Source organism: Apteryx mantelli, chromosome 2 (assembly GCF_036417845.1).
Source record: "Apteryx mantelli isolate bAptMan1 chromosome 2, bAptMan1.hap1, whole genome shotgun sequence".
Lineage (NCBI taxonomy): Eukaryota > Metazoa > Chordata > Aves > Apterygiformes > Apterygidae > Apteryx > Apteryx mantelli.
Window position 1 is genome coordinate 13,069,636 of NC_089979.1, and position 18,515 is coordinate 13,088,150.

Consider the following 18,515-nt stretch of genomic DNA (forward strand, 5'->3'; position numbering starts at 1 on the left):
CCGGGGGCGGCGAGGCGCCGGGAGGATGCGAGTGGGCGCCGCGGGCCGCGGCGAGGCGAGGCGAGGGCCCGGGCGGCCGGCGGCGGCGCTGGGAGGCCGCAGCGCACCCGCCGCCCCCCCGCCGCGGAAGAAGCGCAGTAGTTTGTGAGGCGCAAGATGGCGGCGCGGCCGTGAGGGCAGGCGGGCGGCGGGCGGCGAGGCGGCGAGGCGGCGCCGCCGCCAGGTAGGGGCCGCCCGCCCTGCGGCGGGGCTGCGAGCGCCGGCGGGCAGAGGGCGGCGGGCGGCGCCCTCCCGCCCCCGCGGCCGGCTGCTCCCCGCGGGCAGGGCGGCGGCTGGCGGCGGCTGGCTCCGGTGCCCGCGCGGCGGGAGCGCCTCGCGCCCCGGGGCCTCCCCCGCTGGGCGTCTGCCTCCGCTCTGCCCCGAGCCGGCATGCGCAGCGCCGGGCACCGGCGGCTCCTGCGCTGAACGGCGTGACGGAGGCCGCCCGGGCGCCGGCAGCGGGCGGGACACCGCGGCGGCGAGCGCTGCCGGCAGGTTCCGCGGTGCTGCTTCGCCGCGCTTCGTCCCGGAGCGGCTCTGCTCTTCTGGTAGGTCGGAGCGCCGGCGGGGAGGGAGCTGCCCGTGCCCGGCTGCCGCCGGCTGGGGCGAAGGGGCCGAGATGCGGCTCCGAGCCGCGGTAGAATAGCGGTGTGCGGGGGGCGTGTGGGGACGGCGGGGTGCGCGTGAAAGCGGGTTCTGTCGTGCAGCTTGCGGCGTGGACACCGGCGCTGCGTTAAGTCGGAGAGAGACAGGAATTTTTGAAAGCTGTGCTTTTGGCTGTCACCAGCAGTCTTTTTGTTTTGTTTTGTTTAGAAGGATTTCATACAGAAAAGGGAAGCTTATGGGTTCGCGTAGAAACAGAAAAAAAAGCCCGTTCCGACTGTTTAAAACAACCTGTACGATGCAGGCTGTAGGGTTGCCCGAAGTTGAGACCCCTTTGAACGAGCCCCCGCTGTCTAGAAAACCCTCACATTACTGCATTTAAACGCTGTCAGTGAGGCGGTCCCTTTCGGCTGTGTCGCTAAACAGATTCCTCTGAGCTGATTAGAAATAGATGCTATTTTTTATAGCTGAAATTACCTACTTTTAACTTTGAGCTAGTGGCCCTTGTATGCCTGCTAGCCTGGAGAGCCCTCTGTTATCGCGTCTCGGTTGACATGCATGTGCGTATGCTGCGCTTGTCCTGAGCTCGTCTTTGTTAAGCAGAACAGTTTGAGGCAGAGCCTCTCCTTGTGAGGCCTCCTTTCCTCCTCTTTTGCCGATTCCTGTGACTTCTGGATCCTCGCCTTTCTGGCAACACCCTTGGTGACCCGTGCGCGCTTCGGCTGGGTCACGTATTCCGGTGGCCGGCCTTAATTGCTGTCACTTACCGGTTTGAGTTGCTGTTGGGATGGAGATTACTTATCACTGCATACAAATATATCATCGGAGACTGTTACGGCTGTTTATTGAACAACTCTGCCTTTTGTGGATTTCCCAATACTGAAGCGTTACTAACAAATAGTGGACTTTGTACTACGATTAGGATTCCTCTTTGTTCCCAATGTACTGAAAAGACTCTTTCCTGGCGTCTTGCTTCGTTTAACCACGTGTATCTTTTGGCTTAAGCTTATTACTATCCCTGAACTTTTCCCCTTACTTCCCCCCTTTCCCCCCCCATTCATTATGTGTAATCTGAAGGAGAGGATTACATTTTGATTAAATTTTTTTGTCTAGGTATGTTTAACAATTATGGCCTTTTTGTTTGGGAGATGACTTTGAATTTAGAGAAATCTTCTTTTAAAAAATTCAGTCTTATGAAGTCAGATTCTTTCTTCTAGTTTGAGTTCAGAATTTTTTTCCAGCTATATGAAACTGGAACTTTTAAAGCACCAAGTACCTGTAAACTGTTTTTTGTTCTGTCTGCACATTGCAGGTATAATCAAGTCATGATCACTTGTAGCTAAGCTATGGCTAATCTTTATTTCGGCGTTCAGTTGCTCTTTACCTGTCAAAGTGAGGTCTAATATAGAATTCCCCTGTGTCAGATGCAGCATTTTTATATTATGAAATTATCTTCTCTAATTTTCTGAAAACCTGAGCCTCTTTCAAATTTGGCAGACTGATATTTTTTTTTTTCCGTGTATGCTGCTTGAATTTAAGTCCTATGTGATAACAGTTTGGGAGTTGTCATGGGTGGGGGGGGAAGTTATTAACATTTTTAGCGGAGGGCATAAAGCCTTGGATGTTCTGTTCTCTCCTGCAGATTAATGGTCAGTATTCCCTCTCCATCCGTCTTGTGCTTTAGATGTGAGGTCATTGATCCATAAAAGTCCAAGATGGTTTGCCCCCGAGTTGTCAGGAACTTGTAAACAAGTGATGCCATTTTCAGTGTAATACCACTTCCCCTTCTTCTTTTGTTCGTTTGCTGTTCCCTAAATAGGCAGCAATATTGATCTTAGCATTCTAGTCGTGTGCATCTCCCCTCCGCGTGTCAGTAATATCAACTTTTTTGCATATATGCCCATAAGAATACGTTTTTGTTATTATTTAGGTTTTCATATTGGCAATTTAGCCATTAAAGATGCTGCTTTCTTCAAGCCACTAAAAGGATGTGATTACTTCTGTTTTCAGCATCTTTATTATGTTGCTAGCTGCTCATTTATTCCACTTTTTGTTCTTGCTCTCTTTTTTTTTTTTTTTTTTTGCTTTTAGCTTAGCACCTTCCCAAGCATTCAAACCACTTTGCTGCATAAACAGTCGTTTATTTTTCTGTGGAGGTGGAAGCCACCCAAAATGATACAGTTCCTTATCCTGTACCAACCAGATGACATTTCATAACTCTGTGCCTTGCATCACTTTAACTGATGTTTCCCTTCCAGCTTTGTTGTCTCTTAGTCATGGAACTGGAAGGAACTTAGGAAAGTCCACGTGGGTCTTTTTCTCCTTTGTATCCTTCAGAGTTTGGTGAACTGTAACATACTCTCTAAAACAGTATCACTACTACCAGTGGTTCCTTTCTAACCCGCTTCAGAAATCAGTCCAAACTGGGCGAAAGTCTGCTGTCTTCACTTTTGTCAAGATATATACTGCTCTCTTGTCCTTAGGATCTTTGAGAACACAGTAACTGTAAGGTTAAATGGGATTCAGTGAAAAAAAGTATGATCTTAAGGGCCAAGAAGGAGAACGTAGAGTAGAACATTTGCTATATTGTTAAAAATACAAACATGGCAGGATCATGCTAAAGCCCAGGAACTGGAAAATTGCTCACCAGTCGAAGAGGAGTAGATGTGACCAGATGAGAAAACATTTAGTTAAAAAAAACTAAAGAACTTTGAATATGTTGCTACTTTTTGCACTCTTTAAGTGATACTGAAGATAGCAAAGAAGATAGCAGAGATTGCCAACATCCCTTGAAAGCTTCATTTCTGCTAGAACACTAACACTTTCAGGATTTATTAGTCAGTTTTTACCTCATAGACTATTCTCACCTATTTAGCCTTTGAATTGAAATGTACTTAAGATGGAGAACAGGTCTAAAAGAGCTCAGTGTATTCAAACTCCAAAGAACAGGTTTCAAGTTGTGTTCAGAGCCCTTCAAGAAAGTGTGTGTATTCTCTTAGGTTCACATTGTGCAACTTGGCCTTCCCTGGTGGCATTTTGCAATCTACTGCTCGCCTTCCTTATCCATTGGGCTCGGTAGGAGTTGAAGGAGTTGAACATGCTGCCAGTGGGACCCACAGTTTGCAGTCACTGCTCAGGCAAGCCTTGAAGCTGGCAGTTTTGTTCCAGCAGTGGGCAGACAGAGCTGTGTAATGAAGCATGCGTAACACCAGCCCTCACTCTTTGGCAAAGCCAGCATCGTTTGGGAGCCTCACGAACGCCAAATTCGCCCCACCAGACAGCAGGGCAGGAACAAGCTGTCGAACTTTGACGACTACAGTAAAAGTTCCACACATTCAGCATGCTGAATCTTCAAAGCATCCTATGAACCACGTATAATTAGACAGGAAATAGCTGCCAGCTTACAAGAAGCACCATGAATTAGGCACACATTTTATATAGGTGTTAAGGTCTGAGTCCTTGTTTATAGGTTAGGAGAGTGTTTGTTTTAATATTGTCTCATCTTGCACAGATGTCAAGAACTTCACAGATACAAATGTACGTTTGTGTAGTCGCAGGCAGTGTTGGTAGAGGTGTGTAAGCTTGGGTACCAGAAGTGGTATAGTCATGGTAGTGGGGCCTTCTTCCTGGAACAGCTGGCTTCCCTAAAATTGAGCTATATTGGCCTAATCAGAACACAGTGCTAATGTGACTGTATTCCTCCCTGCTGTAAATATGCACCCAATGGAAAGATTCTTCATATCTCAAAATACTGCTGAATTTAAAACCCTACTCCTAGGTCTGTGTGTGGGCATAAGGATCTGTCTGTGTTGCTAATCAGAACAAAATGAGGTCTAGAAATGTTACGTATCATAAAACAAATGAAGGGGGAGCAACTGGGAAGGGGTGAGGAAGGAACAATTATTAATGCATGGGGAGTACTAAGAAGACTTGTATTTAGACCGTATAACTGTGTGTTTCTTCAAAAAATCCAGATACCTGGTTAATCCTTAGAACATTTTCAAAGCAGGGGAGTACTGCCTTCTCATATACAGGTCAGTTGCCTTCAGCAACGTCAGTTGAAGTTGAGGATGCACTGCAAATCCAAGTTGTATCAGGAGTTGTTTAGGGACTTGGCAGTGGTTGCAAAGGGAGCTAGATGAAGCAAGCATGAAAACTTGGGAGTCTCTGTTCCTCAGTAGGATTCTCAGCATGATGAGACACATTTGTAGCTTGGGTGGAATTTCTGGAGCATTGAGCACTGCACTTTATCCAGCCTGGTTTGCAGTGGTGAATATTTATGGCTCTGTCCTGCAAACTTCTCAGTGAGGATCTGGATTGCAAAAGAGCTTCACCGTACTTGGAGCTTTGCCCAAGTTCAACAGCTTTTTGTGCACGGACAGTTGGTGGAATTGGTGTCTATACAAGATACCTGCTTGGATCATAGATCTCTATTTAAATATGATTTAAACCCACACACCTTTACTCCTTGTATCTTATGAATATTCTTCAAGTTGTACTTCCTATATGCTTCATTTAAATTTGTTGGAGGACTCTGTTGGTGGGTAAAGAATTAATTTTTTTATTTCACTAACAGGAATAATTTAAGATGGAAGGAAACTTTGTTTTCTGTGAAAAGGCTAAAGCTTTGGGAGTTTTATCTTGCAGTGCACAAGCATTCATTTTAAATCTGGGTCTTGACAAGTAGCTTTTTTTCTTTTAATTCTCTGGTTCTTGGATTCCTCCAGGCAAAAAAAAGGCCTGCTTAATATTAGTTGTTTGTTTCTTTTGGGGAAAGGAGGGGAGAAGTGAGGAAAAAGGAGTAATATTGAAGTAAAATAAACCTACTCCACGCATACTAAAGAAATAGATGTGTGCAAATCCTTAGGAAAAAAAATATATATATTTTTTATCTTTGTGTGTATAATGTTTAAATATTTAGAGAGCGGGAAGTTTTATGTTATTGAATACTCTAAAATTTTACTTTAGAAATTCTTGCTTTCAAGCTTTCCAATATGTTACTGTTTGCTTGGGTGATGGCAGTGCGACCACGGTGGCCAGACCTTGTGCTTGCACGTCCTCACTGACCGAGAGCAAGCAGCACTTCTACCGCAGTCGCAGCCAGGTGCACGTGGGCACGAGCTAGCTGAAGGGCCAAATTTGAGGAAACGTGGTTGTTACCCGAGTGAATATCCTCTCTCTGGATCTGATCTGCATGTGCTTATTGCTGAACAGGAGAAGGAGTGGGGCTTTTTGATTTGGGGGGAAGAGTCCTCCTCTCTGCCAGGCGCTGCTCGGGTCTGGATGCCGCAGAGCCGAGCGCGGGGAGCAGCCCCGGCGGAGTGCGCAAGCCCGCGGGCCGTTTGGGACCGACGCTCCCTTCACGCAGGAGTGGCCGCTCTGCGCTACGTTGCGTGGAAAGATTCAGTCGTTTCCACCCAAAGCGATGAAATAAAAAGCTCAGTCAGCCATTTCGTTTTGGGATACCCCGCCCTCCAAAACAAATACTTAAAAAGAAAACGTAGCCTTTGGCCCATGCATATCCCAGCACTTTCCACTGGTGAAGTTGATGTTTCTGATTGGGATCTCGAGAGGCTGTTTTTTGCGAAATGCAAGTATTTTGTTTAATTTCAGGAGAGGAAGTTATAAGATTTATATAATCCCTTTTGATATTTTATTTAACCCAGTAACTGCTTGGGAAGGAAAGAGTCTATTTTAGTTTACCTTTGTCCTAGATTCGGTTTTAATATCTAATGCTTAAATGGGGGGGGGGGGCGTGATCTTTATTCTTAATGATTCATGCTGCCTCAAAGCACAGTGGTTTCTAGTTGTGTGCTGCCTTTCCCACTGGGGGTTGCAAACAAAAGAACAATAATTTCAGACTCCTCCTTCAGTTTCCAAGAGAACCTTAGCTGCTCAGGGATAGCTTTGAATTTTAAAAGCATTTTTCTTCCGAATTATGTATTGATTGCACACAAAATAGCAGTGCCTTAATATGCAATTTAAAACAAATGCATGATGGTGCTCATTTGCTTTTAATGTTGCTTTTTTTTTTTTTTCCCGGCAGAAAACAAAAAGTGGAGTCTGTTCCCATAAACCGGTCTTGCAAAATCTTTGCAAAGATTTATTAGTCTAGACACAAAATATTCTCACCAGGCCTCAGCTTGATGATGGCAAAAAAAAAAAAAAAAAGCAAGCAAGCTAATATTGTACTTGGCTGTCAAAAAAGAAAAAAAAATAAAGGAGGGGGAGAAGGGGGTGGGGGCGGAAAAGGGGATGAAAAAAAAAAAACAACCCTTGCCCCAGGCTGGTGAACCAGTAACACTTTGCAGGGGCTGCCTACAACAACAGATGCATCTTATTCCCCCAGGCTTCCAGGCCTGCCTAGTCTCTTCTGCTGAACTTGGACACTCTCATAAACATTCCCGTTGAGTACCACACCCTCGTCTTCTCCTGCACTGCTTTCATTTAATTCGTTTTAATAACGACACTAGGCTTGTTAGTCTTGCCTCTCTTTACCAATCTTTCGGTTCCCTTTTTGCCCTCCAAAAATCATTTGACTAATGCATTAATTCGTAAATACTCCAAATAGATGTGAACTGGAGTAACTGGTAGAAATCAGTGTGGTTTAAAATAGGGGATTTGATCACAGCTTAAATCTGCAAGTAGGGAACCTTGATTAAAATGCTGTATTTTAATCTTAATTTGCATTTGTATTTTTGAGAACTTTCAGAAATAGCACTGATTTTCATTGTTTGATATCATGGTAGTTTGCAGAGTTTTGTTTACTAAAGAGGTAAATTATATCTGTGTGTGTTTATCAGTTTTTTGTCTTAACATATGCTTACTCAGACTCTTAATTTTTACATTTTGTCATTTTTGTATCAAATGGAGAATTATGCAAATCTTATTTTTCAGATAATGGTTAGTTCCTGTTACTCACAATTTATGTCAAACAGCTCTCGGTTTGAAATTAAAATTTAATTAAAAATTCCCCTAAACAGCATAACATGGCTGTATGATTAATTAAACTACTGTGACTATGTAGAGTACCTAAGAATACATTTATTCAAACATGGCTTTGTGTTTTAAAGCCTACTGATATGAGACAAAATATGATACTTATTCATACTTACTAAACTGATTGTTTCTATGATAACATATCCATGTCCATTAAGATTTTTAGACCTGGTAAAGCTTGGTCTCAAACATGAACAGAGATCTTAAATAGAAAATAAACTGCTTTTTCAACTTGGAGGGAGACTAGTCCTCTGTCGTTCATGAGATCCCTCGTGCCATCGCTCAGCGCAGCTGTCTGCAAAGTGAATGTCTTCCTGTGATGCCAGTCATTGACTGCCACTGATTCAGTCTTTTGACTAAGAATTTTCTATTTAATTAAGGCAACTTGCTTCTAAAAAGAAAAATGTGTATGAATCAGAACTGTCCTTTTTTAATACTGATTTTTTTCTCATTACTCTTATGCTATTAATGAAAACTTAGGTGTTTACAGTGAGAACAGTACTTCAGCTATTCAAAACCACTCATCAGTGCTCTTAATGAGGGTAACTGTTTTAGTGTTGATAAATTAGATAGGTATTACTCATATGAAGGAATATGTTTAGTATATACTTGAAATGTTAATATAAATTAAAATTCGCAAAGTGTTTCTGATTAAAACTGATTTTGATTTTTTTTTTCCTGCTCTAGATAATAGGATGTTTAAACATAAAACCGAATCTTTTCTTCTTACCCCTCATTCTGATACTATATTGTTTTGTGCTGTGTATTTTTTATTTTGGAGGCTATTAAGTTGCTTCTTAAAGGTATTTTTAAATACATCGTGTGTATTTATAGAATTCTAGTGTCCATTCTCATTCAGATCAGTAAGAATATGATCTTGACCCTAGGCTACTTATGTAGCTTTAAACTACCTATATATTTTAAAACAGAATTAATTGGATTTTTTGATTCAGCGTTTAAATTTAATGTAAAAAGGCCCCACAGCTCTCCATCTTAATAGCATTGTTTTAGTTAAATAGTTAATTTTTGCTTAAACCCTGTTGTGCAAATTTTCCGGGATTATGCTAGTACATGAGAGACAAAAAGTGAAACTGAGTAGTCTGGTTTTTTGTAATCTTCTTTTTTACTTCCCTGCCAGGACTCAACATCAGGGGTCTATGTTTCTCCTGCGAGAGTTGCTCACATGCCTAACATCTTCAGGATAACGGGGCAAAAGATGCAGCCCCCTGTGTTACCTAGGTCAGTGGTTGCCAAACCGCAGGTTGCGAACTCGAGTGGGGCTCTAAGCAGTTACAAGGGTTGGGGGGGGGAAATCATATTTCTGGTGGAAATTAAGTCACAGAAGTGGGGTTCACTGTCAGACTTTGGGGCACAAGCCTGGAAGCGGTATCAGCTCGGGCTTTGATCTCACAGTTTGTCCAAGCTGATCTGTAGATCAGTCTCTGTCAAATGCCATGGTCCTGCCCTCCCTTTCTCTCGGCCTTCCTTCCCTTCTGCTGGCATTAGTGTCATTGCTTGTAGCAGAGTGATGAAAGTGGAGCAAAGTACTAATCTGGTGAAAGACTTTCTTATTTTTTCTGAGTTACTTTTCTGCTGCGCTGAAGGCCTTCATTTAGATCAGCTTAGAACAGCCATGGGACAGCATCCGCCTGTCGCACAGCTCTTAGTCCAGCAGCACTGGTGAAGTAAAACATGTTTAACATGTTAACTGTTAAGCTTCTGCTCACTGTGCAGTGGGCTGAGAAACTTGTTCTGGTCTGTTAGCTCTTTAAGACTCTTTATTACTTGATTGTAACTTGAGCACACAGTCATTTCTCAGTGACTTCCAAATGTGACCTTACTTCCAGATTCAGCTCTCTATTCCACATCTTATACTGGGAATGCTATGTATTCCCCTGTCTTTTACCTTGTCACTGGCCCGATTGGCAGGAAGCAATGTTTATCCACATTGTGACTGCATGATGATGGGGGAAAAGAGGGGGGGAATCAGTCTTTGTCACACGCAGAATAACATGTTGTCTCCCACAGAAATCAGCAGGAGGACCTACGAAGTAAAGGACAGGACTCAGCAGGAGGGTGGAGTCAAGTCGTCGTTGCAAATAAAAATGCTTTGCTTTTGGCAAAGGTTAACTTGGTGCACAGTGGTATTTTAGTAGGTAGTTAAGACCTGCGGAGTGTGTTTATGCAGACAGCTTGGTCTGCCTTCTTTCCTTCTAGTTATGAGTTGAAACATCCAAAAATCCTAGAAAAAATTAGAATGGAAGGGGCTTCTGAAGATCATCTAGTCCAGCTTCCTGCTTGAAGCACAGTTAGCTTTGAAGTTATGATTGCTCAGGGCTTTGTTCACACAAGTTTTGAAAACTTCCAAGAACGGAAAATCCTTAAAAGTTCCCAGCAGATCTCCACAACCTGTCCGGGCAGCCAGTGTCAGTCCCTGGCCAGCACTGAGATGCTGTGACTTGGTCATCACTGTGCCCCAAAAATGATGTTCATCGTAAGGAAATGTGGGATGTGAGAGCATCTGCTTTGTTACTTATAACATCCTTTAACATTCATCTGTAGCATACCAAAAATACGTTGGTATTGCAGCAGGATGCAGAGAAGCCTGAACTAACTTGACAAGCTCACTTTGGTCCTTGCAGTAGTTTTGGGCTGCACTGGGAATACTTGCATTTAGTGTCAGTGATTGAGTGTTCTGAATGCGGAGAAGGAAACTTAACCGTTGCACTTGTGAAAAGTGCTGCTATGTGAACAGTGTTGGCTGGATCAGGTCAGAGGATTACGTCCTAAAGAAGTTCTGTAAGGTGCTCTGTACTTGCAAGCACAGACAAAAAATACATCCACATCTCTCCAATATGGAGGAGTCCGTCGGACTAGGTGACCTCTTGTTCTTGCCCGTCTTTATGTGATATGACTTACAATTTTGAAGCTGTTATATAACACTAAAAGTACTCTGGAGCAACATAAAACTTTTTTTCTGAAATATCAGCTCACATTTTTGGCTTCCCAAAAGGTGGAGAAGCAAATCATGTGGCAAAGAAAATAAAGGGCTTTCTGTGCAGTTTGTGCTCTTTGACTTTCTCAAAGCCACTTCCTCAGAAAGTGGTGGCAGATCCCCAGGAGGCTGGACGAGTCTTTAAGGAAGACTTGGGATGGGAAGCAGGTGGGTCTGAGGCTTGCAGATGTTTTGAGGAAGCATGTGTGAGCAAGAGCCCACAGTGGTCTAGGTGTTGGAAGGGGCTCTGAAGAACAGTTGCAGCCTTGATAATATGCCTTCAAGCATTAGTCTTCACCTTGATGAGTGTCAAACAAACCTATACGATAGAATCATAATTTTCTGCTTTCGAAGTGACACTCCAAGCACTTGCTTTTTTTCCATTTGTGAAACAGTGGCTTATACAACCACTGGCTTTATACATTTTATGTCAAGTGTTTTGGGATCCTTTACAAGTTACTTAAATCATGGGTCTGTATCCTGACTTATTTTTAAGTGTGTGTGTGTGTGTACATGTGGAGTGTGTAGCAGGGCATATTAGTATCACCTAGTAAGTCCATTGTAAGTCCTATTTTCACTTTCTTATAATCTTTTAGATGAGAATTTCTTACACACTGTTTCTGTTTAGAGGCTGGTTTTGTTCTGTTCCTTGAATTTTGGGGGAACATTCAACTGTTTCAAAAGCAAAATTAGTAGAGAGTGTGAAGGGAAGCAAGGAAGGGAAGAGAGACAGGCAGCCTCAATGTAAAAAACATATTATCTTTCTTTTTCTGAATAGCTCTGTACCTCAGGGATTTGACATAGGAACTTGAAATTTGGCAAGGATCTAGCCCTGAGGTCTGAGAAATGCCTTTCTCTGTTTAAAAAAAAAAAAAAAAAGAAAAAATTGGCAGAATTATGAGCTATAATGTATCACCATCTTTTGGTGTCCAAGGAAGAATTCGCAGGATATTTTGTTACCATCTCTCCATCATGCTTTTCTGCCTGTCACGCACACTTGCAGGCTGCTTTAAACCACCTGTATTTAACGAATCCTCCTACTCCGCCTGTCTAGGTTATTATTTTGGTAGTAATGTAGTGTTTGAACTACTGCTGCTTCTGCAAATACCACTGGCCAAGCAGGAGATATCAGAGCATTGGGAGCCGATCAGCCCTGAGCTCTGGTCCCATCAGAGGAAGGAGGAGAGCTCCCAAGCCTGCTGTTGAGAAGATTTCATATTGCTACGGTGACAGGCAAATATTAATGAAGGCAAATAGCAGCCTAGCTGAAATCTGGTTGCCCATGTGACGAGGGCACATCCCATTAGTCGCGTTCAGTGGAGGAGGGGGACAGGAGAAGGAGACAGTCTGTGCCATGCTGTGTCACCTCTGCACGCGCAGGGGTGCCCGTGCGGCACGAGCCATGATTCGCGAGTGAGTCGGGCGCTCCAGCGAAGGAGACCATCTGTAGGATGGCTGCTTTAGTCTGCAAAAGCTGAAAGGTGTCTGGGGACAAGAGCTCCAGGGAGTGAAGGGAAGGTCTTTTGCTTTCAGCATGAGACTGGGGCCTGGGAAAACTAAGGTCTCTAGAAATTTTTCAGCTTAAAAAAAAATGCAGATACGAGTTGAAAGGAACATTTTGTGAAATCGGGCCTGTGCCAAATTGTTTCATTTTAAAGAAGGAAATCCCAAGAGAACAAAACCTTTTGTTTTGACATTTCAAGAAGAAACTTTTTTGATAAACAATTTTTAAAAGGAATAAATTTTTTCTGTTCTATTTCTTTTAAAGCCAGTATGAAATAAACATTTGGGGGTTGAACAAAATGTTTATTCAACCCAAAACATTCTTTTAAATCTTTTCAGGTCAATAATTTCTTTTCTCTTCTTTTTTTTTTTTTTATACAACAGCACAGCAAGCAAAACAAAACAGAGCTTTAACTATGCAAAAAATGTATCCCTAGCTCTGCTACTGTTTATTGGATATGATAAGCATTTGCATAAGTGATCTTAACCAGGTCTGATATTCACTCTCAAGAATAATCACCCAGAGATATGTGATGTTAGAAGTATTGAGCACTCACAATTTGAATTGAACACTATGGAGATCTAAAAATCAAGACCTGCCTATTGAAGCTGAGCTGCCAAGATGAGTGGATAATGCAGAAAACACATGCTTCTTATGTGCCTGAAGAACAGAGAACAGTACCATATATGTTGAAGGTACTTCTTAGTCAACGTGACTATGATCACGTGCTGGTCAGATTTGATCAGTAGCATCTATAGGATCGGGCATAAAGTCCGGTTATGGCTTTATGTGTCAAAAGCAGTAGCACAAATTACCGTGCTCATTGTAGGGGTACCTGGGAGGCATTTTATAATGGAGAAGAGTAGTCGAGGTCGTTTAATGGTCATTTCTGGCCTGATACTCTGAACGGCTAACTTTGCTGGAACCTGCTTCGTAACCCATTAAAACCAGGGGGGTGAGAGTTAACCAGGGAAGTCCGGCGGCACGTCCTGTGGCAGGCGCGGTTGCCGCTGCCCTGGGTTCCTCGTTCCCAGCCTCAGCGCAGGTCTGGTTGGGGCTTGTCTTGCAGCTGTGTGGGGGCACCTGGGGCAGGAGCTTTTGGTATGCGCAGCCCCCGTTACAGGCTGTAACACAGCAAGGCCCGTAAGCTTGCCCCTCTAGCGCACGTGAAGTCCTCCTGAAATCAGTTTGATAAGCATTGCTGCTTTGGTGAATTGGAACCAGACCTTACTTTAAAACTAGAAGAAAACGTGGATGCTGTCAGGTTTAAATGGAGCTCTGGTGGTTTTTTTGCAGTGATAAGCAGTTGTGCCCTTTGAACTTTGTCAATAGTGAACAACTGAAGAAAATGGCAAAATAAAAGCAAGCATTTCACCCTTCTCGCTGAGGGGCAGCAGAGCGGAGGGGCAGTACCGATGAGAGCGGAGCAGCCTGCACGAGCGCTGTGCAGAACCCTTGTTGACTGTGCATATATCTACTCTGAATAATTGCTAGTAGTTAGGAGGAGGCTAACGAAAGGGTTGACAGCCCCATATTGTCATGGGTTAAGCAGAAGATAAAAGGAGAAGGCAAAACAGTGTTTTCTGTGTTAAGGAAGATTGTAGGCAACTTGGAATCGAGGTGATTTTAAAAGTTAGAAGCAGCTTCCACTGCTAGTATCTTCTCCTGAGTCACCCTGCTTGTGCGTATTTTTGCAATCACATTATTTGGGTTTGATTTCCCCCCCCCCCCCCCTTTGCCTGCCTGCTGGATAAAAGTGTCATACAGCAAGCAGGGGAAAATGACTTTTCCTAAAGCACACAACCTGAACACATGGGGAGCACTTTCTGTAATCTCATTTATCCCTTGCTGCATTAGCTGCTTCTTACTGGGGAGGGGAGAAGAGGTAGGTAAAAATTTGTGTGAGAAACACCTTTTTTACGTGCATCTCCTGCTTCAGCCCTTTATCCTTTCCTTCTCTAAGCTCTGAGGCAGCAGGTTTCTCTCTGCATTTAGAAAATATTTATTTAAAGCTTTATCCAAATCTGATATAGAGAGAACTTTGAGTGTTGAGTTTCACTCTGGAGAATGAATCTCTGTTAAAATAACAGTTAATGAATTGGGCTTATTAATGGTTTATGTTCCATTTGTGAAGAGCAGCTTCCTGAGCAATTGTCTGTTCAAAGATACGATTTAAGGTCCTGAACCTTCAAAAATGTATGCTTGCACTTAAATTTTTATATCGCTGGGATACTGTCTGTTTTGTGGGTTCGTTTTGCTGGGAACATAGCCCATATGAAAAACCGAGCTAAAATCCCAAAAGGGGATTACAATAATGAGTAAGTCTTGGGAGCTTAAAGTGGAACTAATTCAAAGTTTTTCTCCAAATTCTTTCACTCAAAAATACGGCTTTTGAGATATTACAAACACCTGAAGCATGCCATGACAAACCAAATTGCACAATATGATTTCAATATTAATACCAAGGGATAAAAACATAGAGCAGAACAGGAAAAGAAAAGCTTAAATGATATTTAGTCATGATGCAGACCTTATGTAGCTGGCCCTGAAGTATTTAAGGGACAAGCCAAAGCAATCTCTGAACCATTAGTGATGATCTTTAAGACTTCATGGAGGTTGGGGGTGGTCCCAGAGGGCTGGAGACAGGCAAATATAATATCTACTCTTAAATGAGGGAGAGAGGGATGAGCAGGAGAGGAGAACACTTGGGGATTTATAGATCAGTCAACCAAATCTTTGTTCCCAGAAAGATACAGGAGGAATTTACTAAAAATCAGTCTGTAAGCACCTAGACAACAAAAAGGCTCTAAAAATAATTGTGGATTTGTCAAAAACAGATGTTGTCAAGCCAACCTGATTTCATTTTTTTTGCCAGAGTAATTGGCCTAGTGAAATGGGTTAACTGGGATGTTGCAAACCTTATTGAAGTCAAGATACCTGCAAGGGTCCCGCATGGCATTCCTGTAAGCCGTGTGGGAGAGGTGTCTCAGATGAACTGACGTATAAGGGTGGCTCATAACTGGTCTGATAAACTACTCAACTCTGAGTTTTCATAATCCCCTGGTAAACTGAGGGAATGTGTCAAGCAGGGTGCTGCAGGTGGAATAATCCCACTAGCAGCAAGGAGAAGGGAGCAGAATTTTTAAAGTTTATGGAGGACAGAAGGCTGGGAGGGCTTGCAAGCATCTTGCTTTGTTAAGATTTTAGCGAATGCTGTTGTAGCTCTTCATAGCTCTATGTTGACATAAACATAGGTTTTTGAAATTACAACATCCTCTTAACAAATCTTAGTGTAGTCAGAAGAGTGTAAATGAAGCTTGCTTTTTCTGAAACCTGCTTGCATCAAAGAAACGTGCTGCTCAGTTGGCAAACAGCAGAGGGGTAGGATAATCTGCCTGTGCACAGTGAGCGAGGCTTAACCACAGCAAATCAAAATAGAGATGTGTTACAGAGATTTAACTTAATTTAAAAAAAGAAAAACCCAGAAAAACTTATCTTGAGCTTGCTTCAACACTGCATGCCAGGTCAAACGATGCTTTCGCTTACAGGCTGTGCTACCTCAGCTTTGACCCTCAGCAAGCTCCTGCTCTCCCTCAGGCTGCCCTGGGCATAGATCCGACGTTCTGCAGCATGGATGAGGCACTGCAAAATGCCTCAGTCGCTTTTCAAACTGCAACTTAAGTCCGTAGAAGTAGCCCTCGAGTAGCTTTTGAAAATTGGCATCTCTGGCATTTCTGAAATTTTACTCAAGATCACAGAAGGATTAGGTAATACCACCCAGCTCTTCCCCAGGAGAATTACCCAACACTTAGTCTTGGCAAGTGTCTCTCTTTTGTGAAGAGTCATCTGGCCCCCCGGAGAAGCAGTATGGTTAAGAACACTCTACCTCGCCTCCCGCAGGACAGGGAGACAAATGGATCCATTTAGTTTTGCTTCACGGTTCTCTCGCTGCCAAGATAAATGAGATGGCTTGTGATGTATACTTTTATATACATTGAAATAAATATCTTTTACACTTGTGCACGGTTTTACAGGCTGCCAGCACTAACTTGTGGGGGAGGGGATCTTTCAAGTCCAGTGCTATTAAATAATTGTCATTTTGGGATGACGGTTACCTGAGAGGTATTGAGCGTTGTTGGTGTCCTCATGCTGCATAACCGTATCCTCGGCATAAAGAACCGATCACATCAGGCTGTGCATTTGGATGCAGGCACAGAATTAGTGCAGATAAATTCGGAGGGTCACTATCTAAAAACATTGGGGGAGGATTGTTATGAAAAAAGTGAGGTGTGGCGCACACTTTCAAAACCAGCGTTTATAGAACAGCACTATGTGACAGATGTGGAGGAACACTTTTTTTTTTTCCCCTAAACAAAATGTGAAGCTAAGAATTATTCATTTCCCTCCTCTCCACAGCCTCTGCCATCCAGATAATCAAAAATAATGAATCATGTTACCATACTGTGGAAAATAGTATTTCTTTCCCCCTTCTCATGTCTTGTATCTGCCTTTCTTCCTTCTACACTGCTCTCTTTTCCTTTAAGACTGTGTCATGAACAAAACTAGCCTTCTGTTTTTAACCTGTTAAAAGCTGTTCCCTTTTTAAACCACTGTAACAGCCTGCAGTGACTGCTACTAAGTATTCCTCTTGAACTTGAGCATGCAGCTGCTTTGGGAAGCAGATGATGTTCCACTGCCTAAAAAATGACATCTCTTAGGGATTTCTGGTATGAGAAATCAGTGTGTGATTTTATTTCAAGAAGAAAACTGTTACAGAGTTTATAACCCTCTGCGGTGGTTTCTGCGTCATTTCCAACACACCGATTGTGGCCCCTGTGAGATAAAATTCACTCCAGTCTATGCTATTTAAGAATATATTTATTCTCTGAGTTTATTTAGGCCTCAGTTTTATTTGGTACCTCTTTTTCACAGAATCACAGAATGGTTGAGGTTGGAAGGGACCTCTGGAGATCATCTAGTCCAACCCCCCTGCTCAAGCAGGGTCACCTAGAGCACATTGCACAGGATCGCGTGCAGGCAGGTTTTGACTATCTCCAGAGAAGGAGACTCCACAACCTCTCTGGGCAACCTGTGCCAGTGCTCTGTCACCCTCACAGTGAAAAAGTTTTTCCTCATGTTCAGATGGAAGTGTCTGTGTTTCAGTTTGTGCCCGTTGCCTCGCGTCCTGTCGCTCGGCACCACTGAAAACAGTCTGGCCCCATCCTCTCGACACCCTCCCTTCAGATACTTGTACACGTTGATAAGATCTCCTCTCAGCCTTCTCTTCTCCAGGCTAAACAGGCCCAGCTCTCTCAGCCTTTCCTCATAAGAGAGATGCTCCAGTCCCCTAATCATCTTTGTAGCCCTTCGCTGGACTTGCTCCAGTAGTGCCACATCCCTCTTGTACTGGGGAGCCCAGAACTGGACGCAGTACTCCAGATGTGGCCTCACCAGGGCTGAGTAGAGGGGGAGGATCACCTCCCTCGACCTGCTGGCAACACTCTTCCTGATGCACCCCAGGATACCATTGGCCTTCTTGGCCACAAGGGCACGTTGCTGGCTCATGCTTAACTTGGTGTCCACCAGCACTCCCAGGTCCTTCTCGGCAGAGCTGCTTTCCAGCAGGTCAACCCCCAACCTGTGCTGGTGCATGGGGTTATTCCTCCCTAGGTGCAGGACCCTGCACTTGCCTTTGTTGAACTTCATGAGGTTCCTCTCCACCCACCTCTCCCGCCTGTCCAGGTCTCTCTGAATGGCAGCACAGCCCTCTGGTGTATCCGCCACTCCTCCCAGTTTTGTATCATCAGCAAACTTGCTGAGGGTGCACTCTGTGCCTTCATCCAGGTCATTGATGAAGAAGTTGAACAAGACTGGACCCAGGACTGACCCCTGGGGGACACCGCTAGCTACAGGCCTCCAGCTAGACTCTGTGCCACTGATCACAACTCTCTGCCATTCAGCCAGTTCTCAATCCACCTCACTGTCCACTCATCTAACCCACACTTCCTGAGCTTGTCTATGAGGATGTTATGGGAGACAGTGTCAAAAGCCTTGCTGAAGTCAAGGGAGACAACATCCACTGCTCTCCCCTCATCTACCCAGCCAGTCATTCCATCATAGAAGGCTATCAGATTGGTTAGGCATGATTTCCCCTTGGTGAAGCCATGCTGACTACTCCTGATCACCTTCTTGTCCTCCACATGCTTGCAGATGGCCTCCAGGATGAGCTGCTCCGTCACCTTTCCAGGGATGGAGGTGAGGCTGACTGGCCTGTAGTTTCCTGGGTCCTCCTTCTTGCCCTTTTTGAAGACTGGGGTGACATTGGCTTTCTTCCAGTCCTCAGGCACCTCTCCTGTTCTCCATGACCTTTAAAAG

At 43.9% G+C, this 18,515-nt stretch overlaps 1 protein-coding gene across 4 annotated transcripts in view; it reads left to right on the top strand.

The window, feature by feature from the left end:
• The first annotated feature begins 506 nt into the window (after positions 1-506).
• The window catches only part of ZHX1 (zinc fingers and homeoboxes 1), a 29,299-nt gene continuing 11,290 nt past the window's right edge, over positions 507-18,515 (top strand). Inside the window, exons 1-3 of one of the 4 annotated variants that reach the window (XM_067290191.1) lie at positions 507-587; positions 8,780-8,880; positions 12,524-12,835. The gene's annotated coding sequence lies outside the window, so the exon portion shown is untranslated. Of the gene's footprint in view, positions 588-8,324; positions 8,881-12,523; positions 12,836-18,515 lie in introns of those variants that run through there. The other 3 variants (XM_013956928.2, XM_067290192.1, XM_013956926.2) reach the window with 3 other exon arrangements.